This window comes from Scyliorhinus canicula, chromosome 13 (genome assembly GCF_902713615.1).
Source record: "Scyliorhinus canicula chromosome 13, sScyCan1.1, whole genome shotgun sequence".
Taxonomy (NCBI): Eukaryota; Metazoa; Chordata; class Chondrichthyes; order Carcharhiniformes; family Scyliorhinidae; genus Scyliorhinus; species Scyliorhinus canicula.
This window is the reverse complement of record NC_052158.1, coordinates 102,949,012-102,959,704: the sequence shown is the minus strand read 5'-3', so window position 1 is coordinate 102,959,704 and position 10,693 is coordinate 102,949,012. Positions and strand designations below refer to the sequence as shown.

Sequence of the window (10,693 nt, the reverse complement as noted above, 5' to 3'; positions counted from 1 at the left end):
GACAATATGGATCAAGGGCTGACAGGTTGGTAGTGGAAACTGCTGCCAATCACTAGCTTGAATAATATTACAAAGAGATCCTGGCCAAGCTTGACAGTATAGGGAGAAGCGAAAGAGTGGATGGTTGTTTGGAGCTTGGGACTATTACTGCATCGTCTGTGGAATACCGTGGATGCCTATTATTGCTGTTCATCCACGCATATTTGACCTCAAGTGCCTAATAGAGTCACCAGATGGGATCCAGACAGAAGTTACCAGATGTGATGGAACAAATACAATTTATTTTCCTTCTTTTCAAACAACATTAGAAGTATATTAAAGGGAGCATTCTCTTTTGTGCAAGGTGCACATTTTAATTGAACTTAAACTATTTGTAAACTGCTTCATCTTATTAATAGATATGGAGGTATGGCAGTGTAGAGTTCACGTTACGGTCCAGTAATCCCAAGAAGGTGAGATCAAATCTCAGCACGGCAAAATCTGGAAATAATAAACAAAAGCTGTAATCGGCAGAAGTAACTATGAAATTGCTGGATTCTTATTGTTACGTTCCCCATTGAGACTAGTCCAGTAGCTTTTAAAAATATTTGAACTTCCAGTTAATAGCTGAAAGGACGGCACAAGATTTCACATTTTAGTACTTTATTACAAGAAAGCTAGGAGCAGCATTGACTAAACACTACTTATGTAGTGAACTTTTAGTTTAAACTATTGAACAGAACTTTTCCCTTTCACTCTTGGCACAATCAAAAATCCTTCTTCACAATCAAAAATCCTTCTTCACAAGTATACTTGACAGTGTCCCTTAATATGACATTCAATTCACCGGGATCCAGTGATCCTTGGCTTCTGATGGTTTACTTTCACTCTTTTCCTTTCCCAACCTGGTAACTTCTTATCCAAGAACCATCCTTCAAGGTGAGGGTTTTTTCCCTGAAGTTTCTCACTCTCGCACAAGCTAGGTGAATCTACCAGCCTCTCTCTCTCTCTCTTTCTCTCTCCCCCCTCCCCTACCCCGGATTGTGGGAGACTGCCTTAAGTCTTGGGGATCTCTTTTAAGAAGGCCTGTAACCGGATCTCACAATGGCGTTCTGAGGACTCTTCCCCTCAAAACCCATCTCCATGGTAATGTGGATCACATGGGCCTTGTATCTAGGTAGAAATGCTGCTTAGCTATTCTTTAGACTGCAATTTTATTCCATCTTGAAGTAAAGGACTATTTTAAAGTATGACTCGCCATTCTCAACACCTTCCGGGACTTTAGCGAATAGTAGTTTAACTACTGTAAATACAGATGCTGCTGCCACTGCCTTCACTGTGAACACCTTACACCTTCTACAGCAAAACAAACTAGACCTCCCTTTTAATATTTAACAGCCATATCACCCAGGTCTGCTAGGCAGACTTCAAAACAGGTTACATGAACTATTTTCTTTTATCCCAAATGAAAGACGCGGTGCCGAACATACCAATCTTTTAAACGTCATATTTGCAGCATTATTAAAAATCCAACTGATTCATTAAATTTTACAGAAAGAAGCTTTACTCAGTACGACCTAAGCCTGGTTGACACTAAATTGACTGAACAAGCCAGTCAGTTGTATGAAATCCAAGACAACTAGAGATAGGCAATAAATACTTAGCTTGCCACATCCCGAGAATAAGCTCTAAAGGTTGCAAACTAAATCAAATTGCTTTTATTGTCATTTTCCTGATTACCAAGCAATAATCCTGAGGGTTCTTCTCAGGCAGAAGATGCCACACAAGCAATGCTAGATTTTGCAGATATTGTTGAAACTCCATAAGATAGAGAATGTTCCCAGCATATCTTTCCAACAACATGGAAGATCATAAAACATTGGTTACTTTTGAAACAGAAGCCTATAGCAAGTGTCTGATGGGTTTATATCCTTTCCTGTCTTCATAATGTATTAGCACGCATAGCGATTGGAAACATGTTTAAAAAAACATGCAAAAATGACAAACAGAAAATGCACAGTATAATAGACAGGGCCACAGTTGAACACCTTGGGCGGGATTCTTCGATACCGCGACGGGTTGGAGAATCGGCGGGGTGGTGAGGCACGAATCCCCCCACGCTGCTCCGATGTCGGACAGTCGATTCTCCAGCGACCGGACAATTGGTGCCAATCGCGCTGGCGCGGTCACCGCGGCGCCAGCTGGGGGCCGCTCAAAGTGCCCCTCCCCCCCCCAGCAATTCTCCGCGGTCGATGGGCTGAGTGCCCGCCGAGTCCCGTTGGTGTCATTCGCGTCTGGTCCTACCCAGCGGGACCTCGATGCTCTGGCTGTGGGGGCCGTCCTGGTGGGGGGGGAAGGGGGTTCCGACTCTGGGGGGGGGGGGGGGGCCTCCACGGTGGCCAGGCCCGCGATCGGGGACTACCGATCGGCGGGCGGGCTCATTCCACGCCGGGCTCCGCCTTGTTGCGTGGGGGCCGGCACGGAGATTGCCATGGCGCGCATGTGCCGACCCGCGGTCGTAAGTGCTGGGGTCCGTATCGGCATCTGGAGCTGCGTGAGGCACTCCAGTGCCGTGCTGGCCCCCTGTGGGTTGGGGGAATCGCTGCTCCTAGCGGCCAGATGACGCCATCGTAAAACGCTCCGGCGTTTACGATGACGTCAACACTCTGCTGCTAAAACGATGAATCCCGCCCCTTTACTCATTTTATTTAAACACTTCAAGGGAACATTTAAACTGCAGATTTAGCATAGCTGCTAAGTAGTTCCATTTCACACTGACACTGCGAATACAATAAAAAAACAGCCTGGGAGAGGAAGTCAGCTTGCGTTTCACACCCAATTTACACTACATTGGTGTGAAGTTGTTTGCTGTGAATATATCATGAGAGTAAAGAAAATATTAAAAGATGTTCTGAATTTTTTTTAAATTGCAGGAAACATTTTTTTATAAGTGCATTTTGTAAATTAATTTGGTTGACTTTGGCCTCTTTCTCACAGACATAGCTTGAGTATAATTTGTTTTTAGCCACATCAGGTGACATAAAGCAAGTTGCAACCAAAGATCATTGTCTTAGGAAATATGCATCACTTATTTGACCCTGGTGATTACTGAGATCAGGGTCGTGACAAATCTTTGCTGGCCCATGTTCAAGATCAGAGTCCTTCTCATTGCCTAATTTCTGATTAAGAAATTCTGCTTTAAAAGATTAACTTTAACAACATGGGGGAGAGAGTTCCAGAAGCAGGAGAAAAAAAACGTGTGAAGCTTCACTGCTGGTACTCTGGGTAGCTTTTTTCCGATTGGTAAAGAAGCACTGCCGTAAATGGGGAAGTATAATTTAGGCGCTGGGAACCTTGCAGATAATCCAATAGTCCAGCCCTCTGACACTAGAGTCTGGCATGGACAGTCCTCTTCATTCTTCACATTTTGAAATAAAGTAATATGCAGAGTTAGACCATGCCCCAGAATATAGTACTTTCACTGATACATGAAGAAAAAGCAGAATGCCAATGGGTTTCTTCCAGGTGCTCCGGTTTCCTCCCACAAGTTCTGAAAGATGTGTCTGTTCGATGAATTGGACATTCTGAATTCTCCCGCTGTGTACCAGGCGCCAGAGTGTGGCGACTAGGGGCTTTTCACAGTAACTTCATTGCAGTGTTAATGTAAGCCTACATGTGACAATAATAAAGATTATTATTATTCTGACTGACTACATGATGGATTGGATTTGTTTATTGTCACATGTACCAAGGTACAGTGAAAAGTATTTTTTTGCGAGCAGTTCAACAGATCATCATAGTACATGGGAAGAAAAGGGAATAAAAGAAAATACATAATAGGGCAACACAAGATATACAATGTAACTAGATAAGCATTGGCATCGGTTGAAGCATACAGGGTGTAGTGTTAATGAGGTCAGTCCATAAGAGGGTCATTTAGGAGTCTGGTGACAGTGGGGAAGAAGCTGTTTTTGAGTCTGTTCGTGCGTGTTCTCAGACTTCTGAATCTCCTGCCCGATGGAAGAAGTTGGAAGAGTGAGTAAGCCGGGTGGGAGGGGGTCTTTGATTATGCTACCCGCTTTCCCCAGGCAGCGGGAGGTGCAGATGGTGTCTATGGATGGGAGGCAGGTTCGTGTGATGGACTGGGTGGTGTTCACAACTCTCTGTAGTTTCTTGCCGTCCTGGGCCAAGCAGTTGCCATACCAGGCTGTGATGCAGCCCAATAGGATGCTTTCTATGATGCATCTGTAAAAGTTGGTAAGGGTTAATGTGGATATGCCGAATTTCCTTAGTTTCCTGAGGAAGTATAGGCGCTGTTGTGCTTTCTTGGTGGTAGCGTTGACGTGGGTGGACCAGGACAGATTTTTGGTGATGTGCACCCCTAGGAATTTGAAACTGCTAACCATCTCCACCTCGGCCCCGTTGATGCTGACAGGGGTGTGTATAGTACTTTGCTTCCTGAAGTCAATGACCAGCTCTTTAGTTTTGCGGGCATTGAGGGAGAAATTGTTGTTGCTGCTCCACTCCACTAGGTTCTCTATCTCCCTCCTGTATTCTGACTTGTCATTGTTCGAGATCCGGCCCACTATGGTCATATCGTCAGCAAACTTGTAGATGGAGTTGGAACCAAGTTTTGCCCCGCAGTCGTGTGTGTACAGGGAGTAGAGTAGGGGGCTAAGTACGCAGCCTTGCGGGGCCCCAGTATTGAGGACTATTGTGGAGGAGGTGTTGTTGTTCATTCTTACTGATTGTGGTCTGTTGGTCAAAAAATCGAGGATCCAGTTGCAGAGTGGAGAGCCAAGTCTTAGGTTTTGGAGCTTTGATATGATCTTGGCTGGGATTATGGTGTTAAAGGCCAGGGCCGGCCCAAGGTACCGGCAACTCGGGCAGTCGCCCGGGGCGCCATGTGCTAGGGGGCGCCAGAGACTCGGGTCCCGCGCATGCGCAGTTGGGCCGGTGCCAACCAGCGCATGCGCAGTTGGGCCGGTGCCAACCAGCGCATGCGCGGTGGCCGCCCCCCCCCCCCCTCCGGCCGCCCCCCTCCGTCCGCCCCCCCCGGCCCCCCCCTCGCCCCTGCCCCCCCCCTCGCCCCCCCCCCCCTCGAAGGGCGCTGAAGTTCAGCTTGCCCGGGGCGCCAGCAACCCTAGGGCCGGCGCTGTTAAAGGCGGAGCTGTAGTCAATAAATAGGAGTCTGATGTAGGAGTCCTTGTTTTCGAGATGCTCTCAGGACTCGGGTTTGAAAACTGTAATAATCTTTTTTCAAATTCCACTAGGTGGTATGAAAGACTAAAATCGACAGACTGACATAAACATTGAAACACTGAAGGAAGCTGCTGGAGCAGGGACGGATTTACAATGAATCACACCGTGCCAAGACCCAGGGTCCTGAGCAATAGGGAAGGGCTGCCATCGGCTGCCCTGTTGTGCCATCGGATCCGGTACTGGAACTCTCAGAGTCAGCTCAGCTGGAGTACATATCAACATGACCAGACGGTTAACGGGGCACCCAAACAGAAGATGATTTACTCCTTATATTTGCTGCTGGTAGTTTAAACTGATCAGCATTAAATGCAGAGCAAAATCAGACTCTGATTGGATGAGACCCAAAGAGCAGGAAGATATGTAACGTTTGTCTGCATGAGGGTGAGGCCACAGGTCAATGAAGAGGCGTAGTCACAATGTGGGGAAGCCAAGGTCTGCGCCAGCAGCACAGCGGTTCCTCCGAGATCAGAATGTTCTTTTTAAAGGTCGGCTAGATCTCAAAGTTAAGTACCAGGCCCCATCCTCCCCCACGGACATCGCGCCCCCCACCCCCCACCCACAGACAAGGGGAACAACCCCAATCCTTTACCACAGAGGGACAACCTACCCCTCCCATCACTAAATGTTTGGGCTACCCCCACACCACGGAGGGATCAGGGTGACCCGACCTTCAGGACTGGTTTAGCACAGTGGGCTAAGACAGCTGGCTTGCAATGCAGAACAAGACCAGCAGCGCGGGTTAAATTCCCGTTCCAGCCTCCCGATAGGCGCCGGCATGTGGCGACTGAAGCCTTCTTGTGACAATAAGCGATTTATAATTATTATTCCCAAACTAATCAACAGCATCAGTTTGTCCCCCAACCCCCCCAATCACGGACATCAGTCCCACCCCCACCATCCGTGCCTGTGCCTCCCCACAATAGCCAGAATCAGTCCCTCCCCTCCAATCGCTGGCATGGGTTCAAATCCTACCATGGCAGCTAATGTCTTTTTGTCACAGGTAGGCTTACATAAACACTGTAATAAAGAAAATCCCCTAGTCGCCACACTCCAGCCCCTGTTCGGGTACACGGAGGGAGAATTCAGAATGCCCAATTCACCAAACAAGCACATCTTTCGGGACTTGTTGGAGGAAACCAGAGCACCCGGAGGAAACCCATGCAGTCACAGGGAGAACGTTCAGACGCCGCACATACAGTGACCCAAGTTGGGAATCGAACCTGGACCCTAGAGCTGTGAAGCGACAGTGCTACCCACTGTGCTAACGTGGTTCGATTCTGGCCTTGAGTGACTGTCTGTGTGGAGTTTGCACTTTCTCCCCGTGTCTGCGTGGGTTTCCTCCGGGTGCTCCGGTTTCTTCCCACGGTCCTAAGATGTGCAGGTTAGGTGGCCAGATCATGCTAAATTGCCCTTTGGTGTCTAAAGATGTAAGGTTAGGTGGGGATAGGATGGGGGAGTGGGCCTAGCTGGGGTGCTCTTTCAGAGGATCGGTGCAAACTCGATGTAGTGATTCTATCTTTTACTTCATTCATGAGTTGGTTTCTGAACCGCTCTCCCTTTTAAAATTTCTTTTAGAGTGTCCAATTTTTTTTTTACGGTTAAGGGGCAATTTAGCGTGGCCAATCCACCTACTCTGCACATCTTTAGGTTGTGGGGGTGAAACCCACACAAACACGGGGAGAATTTGCAAACTCCACACAGACAGTGACCCAGAGCTGGGATCGAACCTGGGAACTCGGCGCCGTGAGGCAGCTCTCCCAATATACTGATGAAGTCATCGTAGGTTTGGTGCATTAAAAAGTTGATTTTCCCTGAGCCACAGCATTGGTAACTTTTCAAATGATCTTTGAGAAGCTCATCAAATTCACTGAGATATTCAAAGCAGGCTGAAAAATTATTTTCCTTTTCGAATTGACAATGATGACTTGAGGTTTGCCCAAAGAAGACAGCAGTTCAACTGTGGCGAAGCCCACATCCCATAAAAATGAATTTAAAATTTTTAAAGAGCTGGTTACATTCTGGTAGTTTGAACCACCATCACTCTCGAAACTGGCCTTCAGAATATGTCTTTGGGACAAAGAACGGAATCCTGCCAGACAGAGCCACCTGATATTGGACTCGACTCACATGAATTTATGGCAATAACATCTTTGATTTTGTGAGGGGAGGTTGACTTTTATTTGAAAACCGGATGAGACTCTGTGAAACATACTGAATGCCAGTGTATGCATCTTCTTGATTGGAGTATTTGCTCCTGCACTGGCTCATATTCTGAAAAAATCCTAATTGTGATTGCGTGATTGCATGGATCTTTAAAGTAAACAGTTGCTAGGCGATGTTTTTACTAGCTGGACAGGAGCCTGTGCTGCAGTGATGTCATCTGCTGATTTTTCAATCTCGTTGCTCATCAGCAAGTTCCAAGTTCACTCACCTCAAAATTCCCGCATTGCAATATTAACCATCCTTACCGTCATCCTGACGAGAGGTAAGCTTGGATTTCAGCAAGGCAACTATTCATACAGACATATTTTTTACAAGTGAGAAAGCAGTAATCAATTTGTTTATTTTTGTGGCTTTCGCCTTTGCATTCTGTGAGGCGAGGGTGAGTGGGGAAGGGTGAGGTTGTGGGGGTTGGGGATGAGGTTTGGGAGGAGGGGTGGGGGTGAGGTTTGGGAGGAGGGGTGGGGGGTGTGGGTGCCAGAAATGATGGTGCCCAGTAGGAAAAGACAGTAAAACAGGGCAATATGAATACTGTTCTGAACTAACGTGCACACTGTGGAACGGGGAAATAAGATTACTGGTCCGAACTGTTTTTCCTTCTGGGTGAGCACAGGCCCTCACCAGCTGTAAATCCGGCTCTGTGCTGGAGTAATAAAAATGCTAGGATCACTCTGTCTCCATTTATCAGCATGACCCCATCGTGAACAATACAAAGTGGAGAGCACTCGTAGTTTCTGTTTAAACATAAATGTACAATTGCTTTTGAAAGGGCTACAGATACTTAGAACAAAAATGTTCTCTCCTTTAATACGTGGATGAGTAGAATTAGTTCTATCCCAGTGGATCTTAGTGAAGTGTAAGGCAGTAACAGGCATAAACCAGTTTAGCCACAGGCCTTTTCAAACAGGGTGGAGCTTATTGAAGAAACGTAACAGCTCTGCAGATCAACTAGTTTAAACAGAACAAGTACTGGGACTTATACAATAGATCCTGATGTCATGCCAGCAAAATGTAAAATATTATCAATGTGGTCAAAATATTTTTTGAAATTCTTTGGAACTAACTCCTCCTGAGAGGAATTGATTAGAAATAAAACTTGTTATGTTCCCTCATTGTTGAGAAAATGGAGAAAAATGTTAATGCCTCTGCCAGGTGAGAACAGGAAGCAGCAGCTCTCTGTAAATTATAATGCTGAACTTAACACCTCATTCCTGTACCTACCATCATTTCCATATGACCCTGGACAGCCAAAGTGCTTGCTTGTTTCATTGGGTGCCTGATTAAATATGTAAATTCAGGAACAGTGTATATAATTTCAGTTGCTGATTGAAAGACTATGTGGCACATGCTGCTCGCATTGAAATTGCTTCTCTTGGGCAGTCCCTGGGGTGGAGAATGGCTTGCTTCCACTCCAGTTCGATGGGTTCTGAGATGGCTGATGAGTCCAATGTGTGAACAGCAGACTCTGTCACATGTGGGGGATGGTGTTTGAAAGGCCAGGTCCAGGAGTTGTTGGGAGGTTTGTGTGCTCTCTCCGATGTCTTGACTTGGCCTCTTGTGTGTTCCTGACAAAATCTTCTGTGTCTTCCCAATGAGCTTGCTACATTTTGGTCAGCCACAAGCCAGGGGCTCCATTGAGTCAGTTGGAATATTTGACCTCTTCGTGGATGCCTTGAGGACTTCCCTAAAATGTTTCCATTGATCTCCCCTGCCCCCCCCCCTCCCCCCCCCCAACTCTGGAGTCTCCTATCACAACAAGAATTCTGAGTAGAGCGGGTGCATCAGAGGTCTGGTGGCAGGCATATAGATATATATAGAACAGTACAGCACAGAACAGGCCCTGCGGCCCTCGATGTTGTGCCAAGCAATGATCACCCTACTCAAACCCACGTATCTACCCTATACCCGTAACCCAACAACCCCCCCCTTAACCTTACTTTTTAGGACACTACGGGCAATTTAGCATGGCCAATCCACCTAACCCGCACATCTTTGGACTGTGGGAGGAAACCGGAGCACCCGGAGGAAACCCACGCACACACTGGGATGAAGGACACATTTTGTCCAGTGGAGCTGGCTTTCAGTGATCAATTCCTCAGTGCTGGGCATGATGGCCTGGGAGAGAATGCTGCTGTTGGACCATCGTACTTTCCAAAAAATTTGGAGAATCAAGCAAAGGCATAATTCCAACTGTGATGATATGCCTATGGGCCATATCATAGTTGGATGGTGTGCGATCTCCAACCAGCAGGTGGTGGTACAGGTATACCATGCGATTTCCCAACCAAGTCATGTGACCTGGGACCCAGATATAAAGGGAGACACATCCGGCCATCTTCAGAAGAAGATTGAGAGGATAATAAGATGTACCTGTATTTGGTCAGTGCCAGGTGTAAGTTCCAGAGGAGTAGCAAGACTCCACGATAACGTGCTCTGTATCAGATTGCCATCTTCCCACAGGAGGCACAATAAATCGATCCTGGGGCAGCATTCTCTGATAATGGGGCTATGTCCCCCTGCTCGCGAGCAAATGGGCGCGAATCACTTTGGACTTTCCTGGAGAAAGTCCAGAGTGATTCTCCATTTTGTAGGGGGCTAGCAGGGCCCCGGATTGCTCCTCGCAGCAATATGCCGATATGGGGACCTGCACTTCTGGCCGCGGGTCAGAAGTCAGTGTGGGCAACACGGTAGCGTAATGGCTAGCACTATGGCTTCACAGCGCCAGGGACCGAGGTTCAATTCCCGGCTTGGGTCACTATCTGTGTGGAGTCTGCACGTTCTCCCCGTGTCTGCATGGGTTTCCTCCGGGTGCTCCGGTTTCCTCCCACAAGTCATGAAAGACGTGCTTGTTAGGTAATTTGGACATTCTGAATTCTCCTGCACCCGAACAGGTGCCAGAATGTGGTGACTAGGGGCTTTTCACAGTAACTTCATTATAGTGTTAATGTAAGCCTACTTGTGACAATAAAGATTATTTTAAAATGATATCAGCTTTGCAGGGGCACTGTTGATCATCCCAGTCCCTCCTGCCTCGGTTCCCCAAACCTCCCCTCCCTGCTGATCAATGCAAACTAGCACTCGCAGCTTTACAAATCCACTTAAAACACGATCCGAGCTTCAAAACAACTCCATTGGCAACATCAGTTGGAGATGCAGTCATACTGCAGAACCACTTCTCTGAAGTCCATCGAAAGTTTAAATCGGCAAGTGTGTATGTTTGTACAAATTAGTG

The 10,693-nt window shown here is 47.1% G+C and overlaps 1 long non-coding RNA gene across 1 annotated transcript in view; it reads right to left on the bottom strand.

The window, feature by feature from the left end:
• Positions 1–261: 261 nt before the first annotated feature.
• LOC119976366 overlaps positions 262–10,693 on the bottom strand; it is a 28,135-nt gene continuing 17,703 nt past the window's right edge. The window contains exon 2 of the long non-coding RNA XR_005462913.1: positions 262–480. This is a non-coding gene — a long non-coding RNA (uncharacterized LOC119976366). The remainder of the gene's footprint in view (positions 481–10,693) is intronic.